The following is a 21,726-nucleotide window of genomic DNA, read 5'->3' on the forward strand; positions in this document are numbered from 1 at the left end:
GACAGACCTCGTGTGAAATTTGAGCTCTGCACACACAGGGTGGGGGAAGGAGAGGACCAGTACAATCTTCGGGTTTTAAACAAAACATTTGGCAGGAGAGTTTGGAAGCAGAGCTCCGGCGCAGGGAACATGGAGGCGACATCTTAGGAGAAGCACACAAGACAAGGGAGAGCGCGAGACAGTGCGAATCAAAGAGAGATGGAACCGTAGAGAGAGGGAGAGAGACAGAGTGAGAAAGAGAGCGGGAGAGGTAGGGGATGGGGGTGTAGAGAGAAAGAGAGGGGGCAGAGTGAGAAAGTGACTGGGCGCTACCTTGTTCAGTCTGTCTGTTCCACAGTTCAGTGACGTAGCGTGAGCTGCAGCAGGGGGCCAGGGGCACGTGCAGTTCCTCTGGTGCCCAGCCCAGGAGGCCATCATGCACAAGCGCAGGATGGGCCCAGCCCAGCACAGCTTCTGGGAAGAAAAAAAATAGCAGCCCCTGCCTCGGTCGCACTGTGGTGGCAGCCAATTCAAGGTAAACCACCCAGGCGGAGCCAAGGCAAAATATGCGATCAGTGTGCTTAACGAATTGTATCCTTCCGCTCAAAAAGAGGCCATGCAGGTCTGAGGCCTACTGGGGGATGTCACAGTGTCCTGGTTGGGCAGTCCAGCCCTGTTCCCATCGTGGGACCCGGATCGCACGCCTGGTGAAACCAGGCGTGCTTTCCGGGTCCCGCGAGGGGAAGAAGGATGTAACAGCGGGCCAGTTGTAATCTGCCCATTGTTACCTCCATCCCCATTCCCATTGAACCCTATGGGGACTCAAATGGGAATGGGGAATGGTTCCTGCAAGGAGGAATGACCGGGTCCTCCAATGTTGGAATAACCTGGTTATTCCTCATTGCAGGAACCTGGAAAATGAGCCCGGTTTGGTGACAGCCAACAAGCTAATGGCTCCATGGGTACCGCCAAACTCGTAATGAGGGCCATAGTGTCATAGTTTAGCTGACAGGAGGCATAGTCTGCCTTTGTATGGTGGGGAGGGGGATACCCGAAAGTCATGAATAATTTGGAATATTTCCCTGGGGTGTTTTAATGCTTTAGAGAGTGTAGTCTGTATAAACCAGTGTTTTGTTTCAAAAAGATAGCTAATTGCTTGTTTCAAAGAAATCTGTTCAGAATTGGCCAATGCTTTTCCACCAGAAGATTTCCAAGCACATTCAATTAAACTTGAGTAATATAAGTTCTGGTGTGAACCATATGGATTTTTTGTGTTTACACATAGTAATCTGAATTGGCACCGCAGTAGGTGCAGCCTTTGTGAGGGCTAAAGATGAACGGGATATATGGTTGAGACCTAGAATATCAAAATGATTGAATAAGCTGAAGATTGGCTTTCTATTTGTCTGCCATTTCTGATGAAGATTGCAGTGGGGAACAGGTTGAAAGGGCTAAAAAAGAGATCAAACAAGCGTAAAGCATGATCTGATCTGATTTGTATATTCCGATGCCCCCCTATTAGATCTGGTTGTTGTATCTGTCCCTACATCTCATCTACCAGTTTAAGGCACCCATGCCGGGGATGGTCCAGTCAACCATTCATGCCCATGTCCACAGTTTCTGGTTGCAGCACTTCTCCATCTCCAAAAGAATAGACATACATATGCAATGTTTTCAAGCTTTACTTGGAGTGAGTTAAGACCATGCTCGAATGTAAATTGATTGTATAGGGGCCTTATTTAAAGAGGGTGGTCTTAAAAGGATAGACAACAGACTGTATCGCTTGGAAGGGCACAACCACTATGGGGTACGAGTGGGTAATGCCTACGGATGAGCACACACATTTGATGGGGTGTGGTGGGGACTCCATTGTTTGGATTCTGAAGTGTGAAAAGAAATGCAGGCTGGGTCACTGAGGCCACCTCACAGTTTTTGAGCTCCTATAGCTAAATACATGGGTTCGCAGGAGGTACATGAGTACACATGTGGCGAAACAGAGCATTGCAGCTGTATTTGGTAAACTCCATTACCAAATAATTGGTGGAGGAATGGCTGGGTATGATTGTATGAGAGGCTACCTAATGGTAAGAAATGAGGCATGCTAGTTTCAGTGGAATATGGCTGGTATAGGGTGATTTAATGCAATTTCTTGAAATAACTCCAGACTACAATCTTCCTTTTAGAGAGGGAGGAATGGCTAAATGTGTACCCTGCCATAGCGGCCATCTGTACCAAATGTATAAGGGTAATAATTCTATCTCTAATTATTCTCAATCATTCTTCACCAAAATGAAAGTGCTAAGGACAGGGAGAGTGAGGCCTTCCCAGCTGTTTAGGTGTGTTCTTTATGTAGGTAGAGCCTCGAAGCTGCAGAGAAGGCACTCAAGGCAGCAAATACAGGCTGCATCATTACAAGCTGGTCTTTCCATTACACCATAAACACTAAACAACTCATGGGAATATAAACAATACATCTTCAAGTTAAAAGACACAAAAGAGCCAGTCAAAATACAATGATTGAAGTTTGGGAACACATCACACAAGAGGCACGACAGCAAATATGCATAGGAATGCACCAGTAAAAGAACAAAATAATGGTTTTCTATACCCCTTAACTGGCAGGCTATTATGCAAGTCTATGCAAAAAGGACGACCATATTTCAATTTCAATTTCTGAAATTACTCCAGTCATAAATCGTATTGGCCATATATTTCAAGTAAAGGAGCTCATACGTGATGTAGATTTTGTTTGTGGGGAAAGAAGACTTTGAAAACCTCCATATTAAGTTCGAAAATTTATAACGACCAATTAGAGTAAATAATACCATTGTCTAAAATATTTCAACTGATCAATAAATCCATGTTTTGGCAATTTGGGAGTAGTCGCATCAGGCCTGGTGATCTAAGGAATTATAGATGGATCTAATCGTGATTTAGGAATGAATTATACATAAAGAAACTTTAGAGAGTGAAGAGTCAAAGGCTACCCCTCTCTTAGACGCATAGGGGGTGCAAAAACCCGCAGGTAGCTAGACATTATTTATAATCTAGCCATTTGATCACACAGAACAAAATACTGATAAAACAAAATGTATTCTCTTTAAAGTAGCGTACTAAAAACAGAGGTCTTGGTCAATCACTGGGCGTAAAACATACAAAACTGTACATAGTGAGGTTAGTAGTACAAAGGGTGATATTTCATGTACTGTCGACCATTAACATTACATTTCCGCTGTCAACACTAAAAATTGGTGTTTGTGGTTCGGAAAGTGAATAAGCATCCAGTTCTCTAAGCTGTACAGGATGTGTAATGCTCCGAACTGCCTTCTGGACACTGAGGAGTGTTGGTAATGAAAGACTTGCAGGAACAGATGGGATTATTTGTCTATCAAAGTTTTTGAGACGTCTTGAGAAGAAAAAGATGAAAAGCTGCCTCGTGTACAGACTCATTGTTTTCATAGTGGAAACTGGTTTGTGCCAAAAATGACGCACATTCTTTTTTTTATTTTTTATTTAATGAATTTAGTTGAATTTAAACAACTATTTTCAATTTAAGACAACCATTTATCAAAAGGATTACATATAAAACACAGTGAATTATAAAACATGCAATCATAAAACCTTACAGATCACCCCAAATGTCACACCATCACTTCTATTGCTAATAGTTACATTTGGGTTCTGCATTAGTAAACGATTGATAAGGCAATGAACAAGTATGACAATCACTGTTCCATATAGCAGATATCATTAGAAATCAAACTATTTTAGTAGATTTAAGGCTCGCAGAAAGTTAATTTTGGCCAGTCTTATGCTCATACAGTTGGTAGTGGAAATAGCAAGCCATCTATGCTCATGTCTCATCTGGCTAAAGTAAGGCAAATGTTTACTAAAGTGACTTTGTCTTAAGTTCATAAGTTCAGGACAGTCCACAATAACATGCTCCAAAGTTTCAATAGTTGTTGCATTATTGCAAAAACGGCATCCTGAAGATTCCCACGGGATTTCTTTCCTACGGGCTTGAATTTCGTGGGCAGGACATAAATTGAAGCACATGCGCAACAAAGCATTCCTAACAACAGGAGAAGGAGATTTGCATAAATAGAAGGCCATGTCTCTATAGCGCTTTGCTGAAAAAACAGCTGGATCAAAATCTTTATACTTCAAACACAGATCTCTAGTGTCAATCCAATCCATCATGTAGAGTTTTTTCTTAGCTCTATCAGGATGGGTGACAAGGGTTTCAATAGAAATGTCTGCATTTAGTAGTATGGTGAGGATGTTTTTAGACCATGTCTTCGGAAACAGATGAGAGGAAGACATCAGGTAACTGGCAACTGTAGCTAAAGTTGATTTATCAAGAACAGATAATAGACATTTTCTAAATAAGCTGCATAAGCGCCAGTTATACATTGCCAAAAGGGAGGTCAAACCTACTTCATATCGAATGATCGGGCCTGGAATGCATTGTGGCAGATTTAAAATGGCACGCCAAAATTTTGCTTCCAAGGCATGTAGGAATACTGGATCAATTGCACTGTATGTCTCAAGACCATATAAGATGGTAGGGATGACATTCTGAATCCAGAAGATCAGAGCAGGTTTAATGGAGAATTTCCCAAATTTATGCATAATGAGACGAGTCTGGCGAATTGCTGCAAGAATTTTAACTTTAATTATCATTAACTGAGAATGAGCTTTCGACGATCCGTCAAATTGGATACCCAAGTATGTATAATTGGGAACCACCTCTAGACTTGTGTGCTCTATTTTCCAAGTCATGCGATGACTGCGCTTGCCTTTCGGAGTGTAGACTACGATTTGGGTTTTCTTATCATTCACTACCAGCTCATTAACTCGAAAATATTGACATAACGCTGTTAAAAGATTTTGCAGGCCAATGGGAGTTTTAGATATTAGTACTAAATCATCTGCGTACCATAACGCTTTCACCTCGATGTTATTCAATTTTGGTGCATCTGCACGTACTTCTTCCAGGGCACTTCTAACATCATTAATAAAAAAATTGAACAACGCGAGGCGAGAATGCACCCCTGCTTCAGCCCCCGATAGGTAAGAACATCCGGTGATAGAAGCCCCTCAAAGTTCAATCGTACCCGAATGGAGGTATTCGAGTGTAATGCGAAAATGATGTCACTTAAAGTTGACGGACACCCAGCCTCTAACAATGTATCCATCAGTCGGGGTCTAGAGACTGAATCAAAGGCCGAGTGTAGGTCAACAAACGCAAAATACATGGGCTGTTTAACGGACTGTGCCTGATGTTTAATGGCATGAAGTGTTGTTAAATTTACCGAGGTACCTAGACCTGCCACAAAGCCTGTCTGCGCCGGATCACGCTGTTTTGTTTAGGTGGTCCATTGGTTAAATTCCTTCAACACCAGCCGTGAAAAGATTTTTCCCGGCGCGTCTAGGAGGGCAATGGGGCGATAGCATTTTGGGTCTTTGCGGTCACCTTTCTTGTAGATGGGAACTATAAAAGAAGTGCTCCAAGATTTTGGAATTATCTTGGTGGACAAGATGTGATGAAAGGAATTAAACAAGATAGTAGCCCATTCTTCTGGGTTCTGTTTAAGCGTATGATTCGTAAGACCATCCGGCCCAGCCGCTCGTGAGGAGGATGACCTATTAATGAAAACCCTCACAGATTCCAACGAGCATTCCAGGGACCAAATACCAGAAGATCTCTGTATATATTCATATTTAGACATGTTATGATCAGCATATAGGTGGGTAAAATGTTCTACCCATTGCGTTTCTGCAACACCATTTATTTGGGATTCCAGTTGGAAAGAGGTAGTGCACTTGTTCAATAATTGCCACACTTGTGCTGAGTTTTTCGAGAAGCAAGCAGACAGGAAGTTTTCACTGTCAACTTGAAATAAATGTGCTTTTCGAGCACACGTCCAATTGCGATATGAACATTTCGCTGTTTTGATTGCTTGGACCTGTTCTTTTAGCGGCAGGATGCGGGAATAACGTATCTCTTTTCTTAATTGAGCTTTGCGTTGGTGTAAAGCTAAATCAAAGCCGTGAGTATGAGAGCGAGAAGATCTAATATGTAAAAATTGACCATTTCTGAACGTGTCAAGTACATCAACATAAGATGATAGTGAATTTGTGCTTTGGTGTCGTAAAATAGCTGTGTTTAATGATTACAGCAAAACTGGTGACCAATGAAAACGATTCTTACCATTGTTAAGTAACAGCGATTGTTTAAACCAATGTTTAGTAGTGGAGACTGTCTGACAGGGAGTCAACCACTGAAGAGACAATATGTGATGATCACTATGTGTTTGTTTTATGATTTCGAACTTAATGGCGTTAGCATATAAGCTTTCACTTGCATAGATGTAGTCTATGATGGAACTACAGTTTCCCCTTTCCCACGTGTTTTGCGGCGGGATATCGCCCATAATTGAACCATTCATCACTTTCAAATTAAGATCTTTAATAAAGGTGCTCCATCTCATACTTGCATTGCATAACCCCTTATTAGGGGCAGGCAGACATACAAAATTTAGGTCTCCCACCACCATTATGCCAGAAATCGATTGTAGGGCAATAGTTTCAAAGACTGATGATAAGGCATGATAAAAAGCATCATCAGTAATGCCCGCAGGATTACGATAAAGGTTTATGAGAGGAAATACTTGCGGACCATGAGTGATTTTGACCACCTAGGTGAATCTATTCGGCGACAGCCATTCCTCAATTTGGAAATTTTTGCTAGATTTAACGGCCACCAATAAGCCCACAGTTGGTCTACCTTTATTGGGAGACACTGCCGGGAGAGAACAAATAATATGATCATCCCAAGTAGGGGCACATACCAGCCACGTCTCTTGCAAGGCTATATTATCGTAACTGTTTAATTGAACATTCGCAGACCACTGTAGATCTGAGTGCCCTCTAGTATTCCAGCTAGCCAGAGAGATAATTTCTCTCTTCTCAACTATTGATGGTTATAACATATTTTTTGATGTCAATCTGGTCTGTGGGCAGATAACCTCCGTGCAAAAGATGCAAGAGCATTCTGTGGTCGGAATCTGTACTGGTATTTCATTTTGAACTGTATTTTCATGTGTAGGTGGACGGGCAGGGTCTAACGCAAGCAAAAAGCCCAGATTGAATAAGTCCATTTTTGGTTTCCATAGAGCGTTCCGGACCAGTCCCGATTTAATCCATAATCTTACAATTGATAGATTATTTTCGCAAATAAATTCAATCTGGTCAAAATCACTCGAGGACAAGTCCTCCAGGGACTGGATATCTCCAAAGATATTCAAAACACTAGAGCGACACAAATCATATTTCGGAAAAGGGCCCTCACGACATTTTAAGATTAAGGTGTGGAATGAATTAAAACACTGTGTTTTGATGTCTTTTTGGTTCTGAGCTTGAATTTTGGACTTCATACCAGAATTCTCATTCGGATCTCTCATGTTTGAGCAAGAGGAGGAGGGTTTAAATTGGGCCCTTGATCCTTGTGCGTTACTTGGGCGGGCCAGAGAGACGGATCATGGCGGAGACACTCTTCTTGAGCTTTGACAGAATTGGATAAGCTCGGAACTGTTAGAATTTCAGCCGCTGGGAGTGCTTCGGACAGTCTTTTGCCAAGATAGGCATCTACCGCCGTTTTCAGGGCGGATAGACGATCTTCAAAGCCAACAGATGGTATAGGAAGTATCTGAGGACCAGAGGAGCTCCTATCAGTACCGGTCGGGATGGAGTGAGTCGTGCTGCCTTGAATAAAAGGCTTAAGGGGCAAGGTTGAAAAAGCCTCGCGTTCAAAAAGGTCCACCAGTTCATTCAAAGGCGCATAGTCACCCTGGGGGACTTGCGAGGCAGAACTAGATGCGGCCTCAGAGGCAACCGTTACCACTAAGGGGGTATAGATCTAAAATACCTCCTAAGCCTTGAGAGGGAGGCGCTATAGGCGCTGAGGTGCCAATCACCAAACTGGTTGGTGGAAATATGACCTGCGGATTTTGATTAGGTTCTTTAGCGGGCTTACGCATTGTTGTTACTTTGGTTGTCAATTTAGACCGTTTTGAGATTGTGGTTTTTCTCATGTTTTTCTGAGAAAGAGGCTGACCTTCATTGGTATTACTGATTTTAGTGACATTAGTGCGTGGAGAAGACTGAGGGGAATCAACGCTAATCCAAGAATCATTTTTTTGGTTAGTTATGGCATCTATGGACTCCACAGGGCAAATTATTTTTTCAAATGTTGGAACCACTGTTAACACGGTTCTAGCGCCCCGTGAATTTGAATTATTGTTCAATTCCGGACCTGACGAACTCTGCAAAATGGTGGACTTGAGGGGGGCTGTGGCCAACCGGCTCGCAATGCTCAAATTTTTTAAGGTAGTAAGTCTGTGCATAATAAGGTTTAAGGTCGAGGGGGAGGATGAATTTTGCGAGCATCGTTGCATCCACTCCCCAATTTGATAAATTTTAGTTGTTTGGAGCGCTATTTTTCGATCCAACTCTTCAAAGAGTTTGATGAGACAAAATGACGCACATTCAGTATTAGAGGTGGTGTTACACACGCATGGGCTGGAGCCAGGTAGGCGTAGGAAGTCAAAAGTACCTCTTGGATGGTTTTGCCGACCTATATAGGAGTTCTTTAATGGTATCTGATGTATTCTACAAACGCACACGGTAGTGTTGTTGGGAGCGTGCTGAAATCACGTTAGCAGCTGAGGGCGAAACTCCTTCCTAGGTCAATGCGGACAGGCAGCGATTTTCTCCCTTCTCTGTCCGTGAACCAGCAGCTCCAGGCGCGCGCATGCGCGTATGTTAGGAGTTCTTTTGTATTCGGACAGAGAAGGGAGAAAATCGCTGCCTGTCTGCATTGACCTAGGAAGGAGTTCTCCTATTGGAGAAAGCCCTGTTTCCTAAAGCTCAGGAAGTGCAAACCCTTAAAGACACAGACAAAGGTTCTCAGGGTTTTGGAAAAGGCGACCATCCTAAGAAAGATAAAAGCCCAGGACAGACCATCTGCTCCCAGATTTAGCATTTGCCCAAAGAAACAACCCTATAATAGTGGAGGCTTTCTCAAAAGAAACCCTTAGACAGAAGGAAGGAATCAAGCAAGTCATTTTTTCTTTTTTGAAAAAGGACTACAATACAGGGGATGTTACTCCTGAAGGTACCCCTCGGGCCAGATTCGAAATACCCAGAAGTCATAGGAGAGTAGTATAAGAGGTGGCACATTCTCACTTGAACGCCGGTCATCAAGGGGTCGGAAAGACCCAGAGCCAAGTAATTCCGAAGTACTTTTGGTCAGGGGTTTTTGCAGACGTTAAGAACTTCGTATTAATGTGTAGTCTCTGTCAGAAAACTGCAGCCCCTAGTTCAACCGGCCCCTTTACAACCACTCCCTATTATTGACATTTCCTTCTCCAGGATAGTGATGGATATAGCAGGTCCCTTAGAGGCATCTAAAGTTGGTAATCAAATTATTTTAGTAATTGTCGATTACGCCACCCAGTATCCTGAGCCTTTCCCATTGAAAAATAATACCACCCAGCAAATTCTGAAATTTAATCCAGTTTCTTTACTGAGTAGGATTCCCTAAGAAGATATTAACTGACCAAGGTATCACCTTTATGTATCGACTATTGTGTGAAGTAAAAAAAATCCTTCATATAAAGACACTAAAGATCTAAGTGTATCACCCTCAGACTGATGGCCTAGTGGAGCATTTTAATCAGACGCTAAAAAGATCCTACACAAGTTAGTGGAGGCAGACAGAAAGAACTGGGATCCCATGATACCATGGGCCCTATTTGCCATAAGGAAAACACCCCGGCCTCCTTTGGCTATTCCCCCTTTGAGTTAGGTTAGGGGAGAGAGCCCTGGGATGTGTTGGATATGCTTAAAGAGACGTGGGAAGAAAGGGATGAAACCATTCTACCAATTTCCCAAACCACAAAGAACCTACTTCTACATATGACAATGGTAAGAGAAATTGCCTGAAAACACCTGAGGCAGGCACAAGAACACCGAAAGGCCAACTATGATAGGAATACCATTCACTGTACCTTTTCTGTAGAACAATTAGCCATTGTCCTGCTACCAACCTCGGAAAACAAAATGGTGTCAAAATGGTTCAGCCCATATAAAGTGCTCAAAACAAAAGGACCTTTTGACTACCTTATTTCCCAGCCTGATTGGAGGCAACAGACAAAAATATACCATATCAACCTCCTCAAAGAGTGGAGAGTAGACCCCACAGAGGATTCCACAGTAATAATGACCACTCTCCTCACTGATCTCTGCCAATAAAACACCTTAATTTCCTCAGACATATCTCCATCTCATCGGGCAGACATAGGGGATTTAATAACACAGTTTCCTGATGTGTTCATGGATCACACTGGAAGAGTTAAAAACCTTTCCCACACTATCAGGACACATCAAGGCAAAATAGAAACTTAAAACCTCATAGGATCCCTGAATCCAGAATACAAATAATAAAGAAAGAAGTGGAGGAAATGCTAGAAGCCGATATCATAGAGCCATCAGAGAGCGTGTGGTCTTCACCCATCGTATTACTAGCTAAATCGGATCAATCGTGTAGATTCTGCATTGATTTCAGAAAACTTTGCTGAATTTCCCTATTTGATAATTATCTGATGCCCTGGATAGATGATTGTGATGCTTGAAATGCATTGGAGGGACAGGGCCTCCGTATCCTTGTCCTTTACTGCTATTTATCGTGTGTTCTGTCGTGTTTTCTGCACAGTAGTTCATGGGGGACTCCTGACGGTGCAGCTCTCTCTTTTGGTTTGGTGTGCAGACCCATGGGATACTCTTATGGCACCCATGGGTGGGGGTACAACCCTGTGCCCCTAGGGTATGTTTTGGGCACCTGTGTGTGGCCAACAGAGCAGGGTACAAGCTGGTGGCAGCTCTGTGCTGAATTGGCAGGTGCCCTGAGCATCCTCCATTTTGGGATGCCCAGGCCCTGTCATTAGGATCGGTAGATTCCTGATGGAGACAAGATGCCCCCGTGTCCTCTTGCCTTCCATTTCCTGTTACCTTGTTTACCTGAAGTCCCGGGAAGCCCTGACTCTGTCCCTTCCCCCTGACTGGCTGTTGGGTGGAAGTTCCATATATGATAATGTGGGGAAGTAGCGACCAGACTGGCTGGAGCCTTCTCAACAACTTTATGTTGTGGGTACACCTGTGGGTGGGACCTGGGTGAATGTAGTGTGTAACAAATGTACACTTCTTGTTGTGGATGTCTGGTATGTGGTGTTTGACAAAATGACTGCGACAGCCCTGCCCGAAACTGGTGCGAATGCAGTGTGTAGTGTTGAATGGCATGGTACTTGTCCAAATCCACATTCTGTGTTATGAGTGTCTGGATGGAGAAAAATGGCCTGAATGCACTGTGCGCCTGATTGACTGATTGACTGACTGCTGAATGCCCTGCTGAGTGATTGGTTGCCTGAGTGTGACCCAGCAGAATGAATGGGAGATCAACTAGTATATCTGGGGACCTCTCACTGCTAGAAATCGTTCAGAAGCTGAAGTTGATACTTGATGCTTACTCTCGAAACCGAGCCGGAAGAAGGTGGTGAACCACTGGTCCCTTCCATGTAACCTGAAAGCTGCTGTGTTTTCAAGAACTGATACAAGAGAGGACCTGGTTAGGTGCCCTCTTCCCGAGCTACAAGGGATCATCGTACACCAGCGGATCTTTGCCAAAGCTTCCTGGTAGACAGACCTATGAAAGGCTGCCGACCGGAGACGGGGACTGCCGCAGAATTCCAAGGAGAAACGCCCGGACTGTTGTCCGTCACCGTCGACGACCACCGTTGCTGACCGGAGACGCATTGCACACTTTGCCTAAAAACATTTGATCCAAGGACGCTCTCGTCTGCACCGTGGACCACTTTGTCCCGCCGGAGAAAGGCCAGGCCGTCGGCAAGCCGTCCGCTGGTGGGTTTCCCGCCACCTAGAGACCACAGAGACACTGGACGACTCGACGCCCTTGCTGGGCCACAGTTCTTCAAACTCTTTGTGGTCCTGAACTATCAACATCGAGGTGCCCCGCATGCCTCTTCCTTGCAGGATGTCCACGCTCCGTCGTCGGCGAGCACCGCTAGGAATGAAGCTGCCACTTCTCCGCCGTAGTTCACCCTGTTCATCACCGGATGTTCGACGACCCGTGGCTCCTGCCTTAAAGGGAGTGCACTCAAGAAGGGCCGTCGATTTACTGATGAGGAACTCTACAACAACAGGCACTTTGGGGTTGCAAAACTATTAAAAAGACTCTTGTGAACAATATACGGACTGGGCTTGTGATATATCTCTATTCTACAGGTTGCCCAGGTGGGGGGATCTCCACACAGAACTGTATCTAGCGGTAGGGGCCAGTATTCTGCCAATTGTTCTAACCAACTGCTTTCCTCTTATATCTATTGTTGGTTTCCTTTACGAACTGATTTGTGTGACATTTAACCGTACAGTTGATACACTTTAAAGAGACCGAATAGTCATTGTGGTACCACGTAGAACTGTATAGATTTGCCATTGTAGATAACCAAGTACAAAGTGAGTTGTCGTGATATTGTACATAACTTACATAACATAACACAGCCTCCTGAGATGTTAGACTTTGATTGCTCGACTACGTTATCAATGATAGAGAATCTTGGCTGAGGTCCTCTGTGCCTCTCCTCTACCATATAGAGAGCATGAGTACAGACACCCCCTCTAGTCTTTACACTGGTGGCAGCTGTGGGATGCTTATTTTAAGAATCAGTGTATAACCGTGCTACTTACAAAATATCTGCACTTTGTTAAATTGAGGTTTAGTTGTGTACAAGATAACTGTATTACAAGCTGTGGAATCTACTGCGAATGGTAAATTGACTTGGATGATCTTAGAGGCTCTCCAGAGTGCTTGTGAAGCCAGGGAGCTAAACCTTGTGGATAAGTCTAGGGCTGAGCTGATAGCTGCCCTGGTGGACTACCAGACTGATGGTGAAACTCTTGAAGGGGGCGATGCAACCAATGAGGATTCTGCCCCTGGGGTTGTTGCTGAATCTGCTTCTGGGAATGCCACTATTCCTGCTGCCTCTGTTCCAACCCCCAGCAATTCTGTAGAACTTGAGTTATTCAGGCCTTTGAATACCGCAGGTTGGAAACAGATGCTGAGCTTAAGAAAGAGGAGTTGGCACAACAAGTGGAGCTCAAGAATAGAGATCTTGAACTCAAAGACAAGGACCTTGAACTCAAGAACCGGGACACTGAATGTCAGCGAATCCAGCTAGCGAAAGCTTGAGTGGAGACCTCAGCAAAACCAGTTGAGAGTGTCAGGTCCCCAGCCACCAAGTTTATGAAAGATTTGGTTGGTGTGTTTGTGGCAGGTTCTGATATGCTCCAATGGATTGAAGCGTTTGAAATGGCTTATGTAATTCATGTAATTCATGATGTAGATAAGAGAGATTGGGCTAAGTGTTTGTTAAGCAGAGTGCCTCAGACTGGATATGACTGCGTGTGGACGAAAGGGGTCAGTATGAGTGCATGAAGTCTGCTTTGATTGCCACGTTTGGCAAGACACCTACCCAATACCTTAAAAGGTTCAGGGATTTTAAGAAAAGAGAGAATGTGTCTTGGGTTGACTGGGTGAGTGCTGCGCACATGAACATGGTGGGGTGGATTGATGGATACAAGGTGAAAACATTTGTTGAATTGTCCAACTTTTGTTTTTTGAGCATTTTTCTGAAGCCTGTTAACCAGAGCTGTGTCAGTATGTTGCTGACCAGAACATTTTGGATCCCTTTAAACTGGCTAGGTTGGCTGACAAGTGGGTCTCCCACTGGGTGCCCCCTAAGGACTCCAGTGGGAAAGACAAGGACAAAGAAAAGGAGACCTCTGAGAAAGCAGAGGAGTCCCAAAAGCAATCACAGTCGGGTAAACTAAAACCCTCCTCTCCTAAGACCCATAAACCTAGTGCTGATAAGTCTGTTGTGGGTGGGAGTAAGAGTAGTGGTCTGCCTGCTGTAAAGCAGGGTCCCAGTGGTTCCAGTACCATACCCCGCCCTCCCGGGACTTGTTGGGATTGTGGACTCTGGGTCACAGAAGGGGTGGCCCCAAGTGTAACGGTAAGGCACTTGGAGTCCAGGCTGTCAGCCTGACCTACCCCTACTCTGTGCCTGAGGTGAATGCCACTGTCCTCCCCTCCTCTACCGGGATTGCATTCAGTGCCCCGTAGAGATTTTCCTAGTGTCCCTTGGGGTCTGGGACCAGTACGCAGAAGTACTGGCAACTATCCCACAGAACACCCATAGGTTTTTGAGAAGTGTCCTCTTGAATGGCCAGCCTTCTACTGGTTTGAGAGACACTGGGGCAAGCATGACAGTGGTGGACAGGACCCTGCTCAAGCCAGAGGACTATGTAGGTGCTCCTCTGAGAACTACTAGGTTAGCTGGTGGGCCTCCCAAATTATCACCAGTATCCTTAGTCCACATCACGATTGGAAACAAGACAGTGAAGCTTCTGGTCCTGGTTCAGGACAACTTGCCTGCAAACTTTTTGTTAGGCAACAATTTGGTCGAGTTGATGATCACAGATGGTCTACCCATGGCTGCTGTGGCGGTCACCCGATGACAGGTCACACAGAGTCCGGCTGCAAGCCCGGTACCCTTGCCGATTGGGAAACCCAAGGCACGAAGGAAACAGAAGAGTAATAAGGCCACCTCTGTGGAGGAAGCCCCTGCTCTTCCTGCTGCTCCGACAGCACCCATTGGGATCTAGGCTCCGGACGAGCTGGGTCCAGTGGTGAATCCTGTCTCAACTCCTGTGGGAGAAGAGCCAGAAGACTTTCCTGTGGGAGAGGCTCTCGACCCGGAGGATCATCCCGACCTTCAATGCTCGTTAGCTGAAGAGGGACCCTCCCGGGTGGACTTCTGTAAGGGAAAGAGAGAGTACCACTCTCTCAAGGGTCTGAGGGAACAGGCCCTGTCCCCGGAACAAGGAGAAGTGCCTAGGACATTCCAGATTTATTGGGAGGGTGAGCTCCTTGTTAGTGAGCCCACTAAGCCTGAACCTGGTGCCCTCAAGAGGTTGGTGGTACCCCAGGTTTACAGGCCCTTCCTGCTGCAGTTGGCGCATGAGGTTCCCTTAGCTGGCCATCTTGGTACCAAGAAGACTAAGCAGAGGCTCTCTGCCCATTTCTACTGGCCCCGGATGGGAGTAGAAGTGGAGTCCCACTGCAGGACCTGCCCAACTTGTCAGTTGTCTGGCAAGACTGGAGGCAGTGTCATTAGCCCACTGCAGCCATTGCCAGTGGTTGGCACACCATTTGAGAGGGTGGGCATCGACATTGTCGGCCCCCTTGACCCTCCCACTTCAGGTGGACATCAGTTCATCCTGGTCTTGGTCGATCATGCCACCAGGTACCCTGAGGCTATAACCCTTCGGACTATTACTGCCAAGGTGATTGCCAGGGCTCTCCTGGGCATTTTCACCTGTGTTGGATTCCCTAAGGAGGTTGTCTCTGACAGAGGATCCAACTTCATGTCTAGTTACATGAAAACCATGTGGAAAGAGTGTGGGGTAACCTACAAGTTCTCCACCTCTTACCATGCCCAGACCAATGGTCTGGTTGAGAGATTTAATAAAACTCTCAAGACCATGCTAGGTGCTTTGGAAGAGCCCCTAAGGAGGAAATGGGATCTTCTCTTGCCATGCCTGCTGTTCGCTTACAGAGAGGTACCTCAAGAAGGTGTTGGTTTCAGCCCCTTTTAGTTACTCTTTGGACATCCCGTGAGGGGGCCCCGGCCTTGATCAGAGAAGGTTTGGAAGCCGCCCCTCCCGGTCCCGCCAAGCAAGTAGGGGACTATGGGTTAGGCCTCAGATGGAGGATGACACAGATGATGGGTCAGGCAACAGCGAATCTCAAGGCCAGCCAGGAATTGAATAAGTACTGGCATGACCTTAAAGCATTGCAAGTGAATTGGACTCCGGGACAGGATATCCTTGTGATGGAGCCTACCAAGCCTCAGGCTTTGGCAGACAAATGGACTGGACCCTTCAGGATAATCTCCAAGATGGGCGAAGTCAATTATCTGGTTGACATGGGAGTCCCTGAGGTAGCCCCTCAAGTATTCCACGTCAACAGGCTCAAGCCTTTCCATAGGCGAGCGGAAGTGTCATGACTCTTGCTAGCTCTTAAGCAAAAAGAGGATGAGAGTGAGCACTTTCCTGATTTGCTGCATAGCAACCCTCAGGATGGCTCAGTGGAGGGAGTACATCTCTCTCCAGGTCTGACGACAGAGCAGCAGAGGGCCTGCAGGGCTTTGCTCCGGCAGTGTGCCTCTCTGTTTTTACTGACACCAGGCCTTAAACCGTGGTGTAGGCACAAAATTGACACTGGTGACAGTGTGCCGGTCAAAAGCAGGTGCTACTGTATGTCAGATACCGTTAAGAACCACATCCAGGCTGAGGTCACCAAGATGTTGGATCTGGGTGTTATTGAACCCTCAACCAGTCACTGGTCCAGTCCTGTGGTCCTTGTCCATAAGGCAAGTTCCCAGGCAGGTACCAAGGATTGGAGGTTCTGTGTGGACTACCGAGGAGTCAATTCCATCACCAAAACTGACGCACACCCAATACCCAGGGCTGATGAGCTTGTGGACACCATAGGTGCTGCCAAATTTGTGAGCACCTTTGACCTTACCTCACACTATTGGCAAATAGCTCTGACGGACCATGCCAAGGAAAAAACATTGTTCTCAACACCTGAGGGACACTACCAGTTTAGGGTCATGCCTTTTGGGTTGAAGAATGCCCCTGCCACCTTCCAGACATTGGTCAATCATGCGCTCAGTGGGCTGGAGGCCTTTTGTGTGGCCTACTTAGACGACATTGCCATCTACAGTTCCACCTGGGAAGAGTATTTGACACATCTGGATAAGGTGTTGCAGGCCTTGAAAAGGGCTAACCTCACTATCAAGGCCACCAAGTGCTAGATAGCTCAGGGGAAAGTCACGTAACTTGTCATGAGGTAGGAGGGGGTCAAATCCAAGCTCTCCCCAGTAAATTACAGGATATACATGACTGGGAGACTCCCACTACTCAAACCCAGGTTAGAGCCTTTTTGGGCCTCACTGGGTATTATCGCAATTTCATGGCGGACTATGGAACCATAGCTGCACCCCTGACAGCTCTGACTTCACCCAAACAGCCTAGGAAGGTTAATTGGACTGAAGACTGTCAGAGGGCCTTTGATGGCTTGAAAGAAAGTCTGTGCAGGGCACCTGTGTTGTGTGCACCTGACTGCAGCAAACCTTTTATCGTCCAGACGGATGCCTACGACATCGGAATTGGAGCTGTCTTGTCCCAGTTAGATGACAAAGGGAGGGAACATCCTATCATATTCATCAGTAGACAACTCAAGGGTAGAGAACTTAGGTGGGCTACTGTTGAAAATTAATGTTTTAGCATAGTCTGGAGCCTTAGGCATTTTAGGCCCTACCTTACGGGGTCTAACTTCAAGGTCCAAACAGATCATAAGCCCCTGAAGTGGATTATGCAGAAGAAGGGTGAGACACCGAAACTGCTCAGGTGGTCCACTGGCATGCAAAGGCTAGACTTCACGATAGAGCATACACCAGGGAAGAGTCACGATAATGCAGATGGCCTTTCCAGAAGGTATGTTGACCGTCTGGATGAAGGTGTCTATCTCGTGGGAGATTAGGCACCCTAACCTCAGTTTGGGAGGGGCGACTGTGATGCTGGAAATGCATCGGAGGGTCAGGGCCTCCATGTCCTTGTCCTTTACTGCTTTTTATCGTGTGTTCTGTCGTGTCTTCCATGCAGGAGTTCATGTGGGACTCCTGGTGGAGCAGCTCACTCTTTTGGTTTGGTGTACAGACCCATGGGATACCCTTATGGCACCCATGGGTGGGGGTACAACCCTATGCCCTACTGTATGTTTTTGGGCACCTGTGTGTGGCCAACAGAGCAAGGTACGGCTGGTGGCAGCTCTGTGCTGAATTGGCAGGTGCCCTGAGCATCCTCCATTTTGGGATGGCCAGGCCCTGTCATTGGGATCGGTAGATTCCTGATGGAGACAAGATGGCCCCTGTGGCATTTTGCCTTCCATCACCTGTTACCTTGTTTTCCCAAAGTCCCGGGAAGCCCTGACTCTGTCCCTCCCCCCTGACCGGCTGTTTGGTGGAAGTTCCATATATGGTAATGTGGGGAAGTGCCGACCAGACTGGCTGGAGCCTTCCCAACGACTGATGTTGTGGGTACACCTGTGGGTGGGACCTGGGTGAATGGAGTGTGTGACAAATGTACACTTTTTGTTGTGGATGTCTGGTATCTGGTGTTTGACACAATGACTGAGACAGCCCTGCCTGAAACTGGTATGAATGCATTGTGTAGTGTTGAATGGCGTGGTACTTGTCCGAATCCACATTCTGTGTTATGAGTGTCTGGATGGAGAAAAATGGCCTGAATGCACCGTGCGCCTGTTTGGCTGGCTGACTGACTGCTGAATGCCCTGCTGAGTGATTGGTTCCCTGAGTGTGACCCAGCTGAATGAATGGGAGATCAACTAGAATATCTGGGGGGCCTCTCACTGCTAGAAATCATTCAGAAGCTGAAGTTGATACTTGATGCTTACTCTCGAAGCTGAGCCAGAAGAAGAAGAAGGTGAACCAATGGTCCCTTCCGTGTAATCCGAAAGCTGCTGTGTCTTCAATAACTGATCCAAGAGAAGACATGGTTAGGCGCCCTCTTCCCGAGCTACAAGGGACCATTGTGTACCAGCTGATCTTTGCCAAAGCTCCCTGGTAGACAGACCTACGAAAGGCTGCCAACCGGAGACGGGGACTGCCGTGGAATCCCAAGGAGAAGTCTCCGACTGGAGCCGCAGAGCATCCTTTGCCTAAGAACATTTGATCCAAGGACGCTCTCGTCTGCACCGTCGCCCAACCTTGTCCCACCGGAGAAGGGCCAGGCCATCAATGTGCCAAGGAGCGTCTTCCCGGTGGGTTTACCGCCACCTAAAGACCACAGAGATGCTGGACGGCTCGACGCCCTTGCTGGGCCACGGTTCTTCAAACTCTTTGCAGTCCTGAACTATCGAGGCCCCGTATGCCTCTTCCTTGCAGGACGTCCATGCTACGTCGTCGGCAAGCACCGCTAAGAACGAAGCTGCCACTTCTCCACCGTAGTTCACCCTGTTCATCGCCAGACGTTCGACAACCCGTGGCTCCTACCTTAAAGGGAGTGCACTCAAGAAGGGCCGTCAATTTCCCGACGAGAAACTCTACAACACCAGGTACTTTGGTATTGAGGAACTATTGGAAAGACTCTTGTGAACAATATATGGACTGGGCTTGTCATATATCTCTATTATACAGGTTGCCCAGGTGGGGGATCTCCACACAGAACTGGGCCAGTATTCTGCCAATTGTTCTAACCGATTGCTTTTCTCTTATATCTATTGTTAGTTTCCTTTACGAACTGATTTGTGTGACATTTAACCGTACAGTTGATGCACTTTAAAGAGATTGAATAGTGATTGTGGTACCACGTAGAACTGTATAGATTTGCCATTGTAGATAACCGAGTACAAAGTGAGTTATTGTGATATTGTACATAACCTTGAACATTAATTATATAAAGACTGTGTTTTAACTAATACAGTGTGTGGACATTCCTTTGTGGGTGCTTGGGGACTACACTGTACTTACAAACTAGCCTGCATCACCTCCTGAGAAACTAGGCCTTGATTGCTTGACTATGTTACCAATAATAGAGAATCTTGGCTGGGGTCCTCTGTGCCTTTCCTCTACCATTAAGAGAGCAGGAGTACAGACACCCCCTCCAGTCTTCACAATGATATAATTAATAAGCTAGGGAAAGCAAAATATATCCCTACGATCAACCTCACAAAAGGCTATTGACAGGTCCCTTTAAACCCTATATACCATAAGAAAATAGCTTTCTCGGCTCCTTAGGGTTTATTTCAGATTAAGGGCATTCATTCGGCGTCCGCTACGTTCCAATGTCTGATGAATAGGGTGTTGAGGTCCTTTACTCACGTTTGTGGTGCATATCTTGACAATTTTGTCATCCATAGCGAGAGTTGGACAGATCACAGTTTACACCTCTAAGAAATCACCAAAGCCCTACAAAACTATGTATTACCTGCTAATCCCCAAAAGGGCCATTTAGCACAACTGGCTGTGAAATATCAGTTTTTTTTTCATAGGTTACGGTCTGGCTCAACCCCAAAGTGAAAAATTTAAGCAGTCCAGTCAACACCCTTGCCCAAAACTAAGAGAGAGCCTCATGCTTTTCTGGGGCTAACCGGCCATTACCAGCAGTTCACACCAAACTGCTCCAGCATAGACGCTGGCCTCACAATCAAAAAATCAGAAATTCACAACCCCAAAAGTTAATACAGAGCCCTAAAGATAAAGCTAGTTTCAATGGCTTAAAGTACATTCTCTGTGGTGAACCTGTATTGAAGGTACCGATTTTAATCGTGAGTTCATTTTTACAAATGGATGTCTCCAAAATATGGCTAGGGACAGTCTTATCCTAGGAATATGATGGCATAAAACACCCGGTGTTTCCTTTTGAAGTCACTTTTTGTTTCCTCACTCTGCCTTCATAAAGAAATGATTTCTGTTACAGTGTCATTGCTGGGGTATCTGTCACTGGTGCTGTTGCTGGGGTGGCAAAGTCCTAAGGCCCCACTATTAGGTGTTCTTCAGGGACTACGTGGAGAGCTGAGGGCAACATAGCCAGTGAGCCTGTGCCCCTCCATAGTGGCAGGAGGTGCAGAAACGCTTGCTGACCACAGATCCAGTAGTTATCCAACACAGCAGCTTGGCCTTTCTTGAGCTCTGGAACATACAATGTTTTGTTGCTCTTGGCCCTCACAAAGGCGCTTCCTTCATTATAGAAACACAGTTCGTATTCTTCATGCTTTTTCACCTTCACCAGCTTTTCCACCGCCTCATTCCATGTGAGTTTTGCCTCATGCTCATTCCAGTATCCTCGGAACACATTGTTTACCCTTTCATTAACTTCTTCTACATTGAATCCCATGATGCCTTCTGCCATGCAACTTATTGTAGTCTCCTGCCACCTGTTTGCCACAAACTTCACCCCTTCTTTCTTTGTGTATGGACTATGTAAGCATTGTACACTCCTGGGCTTCCAGGCACAGTGCTGGGGGCCCCGACCCAGGACCAAATATAACAACTCGCATTAACCCTCTTTTTCCCCACCGAGCTCATGTCTGCGTACCAACTATTGCTTAACTCTGGGTGGTGCACATCTTCTGGGTGGTGCGGACCGAGCCCTCTGCACTCGTCGTACTTCGCTCTTCCCACCTGTCTTTTAAAACGTTTTGATGCATTCACATTTGAACCAATAGGAAAAGAACTAACATGTGCAATAATGTCAGATAAAACATTAGGAAACAATGATAGCAAGATGAAAGAAAGAGACCAGCACTTTTTTTGCAAATGATGCATATGGAGGAGGTAGATAAGTTGCAGGGGAAAATAAAAAAATGGAAGGATAAACCAATGTTCAATTGCACATTATATGTATACATAAATGTTTTGTCAAAAACATTAATCAGGTCAACGGACATTGCGCCTCATTACGAGCATGGAGGTAATGAAAAAAGGAAGGCGGAATGGTATTACCGGCATCGTTAGTGGGTCC

Source organism: Ambystoma mexicanum, chromosome 11 (genome assembly GCF_040938575.1).
Source record: "Ambystoma mexicanum isolate Mex_15411 chromosome 11, UKY_AmexF1_1, whole genome shotgun sequence".
NCBI classification, from domain to species: domain Eukaryota; kingdom Metazoa; phylum Chordata; class Amphibia; order Caudata; family Ambystomatidae; genus Ambystoma; species Ambystoma mexicanum.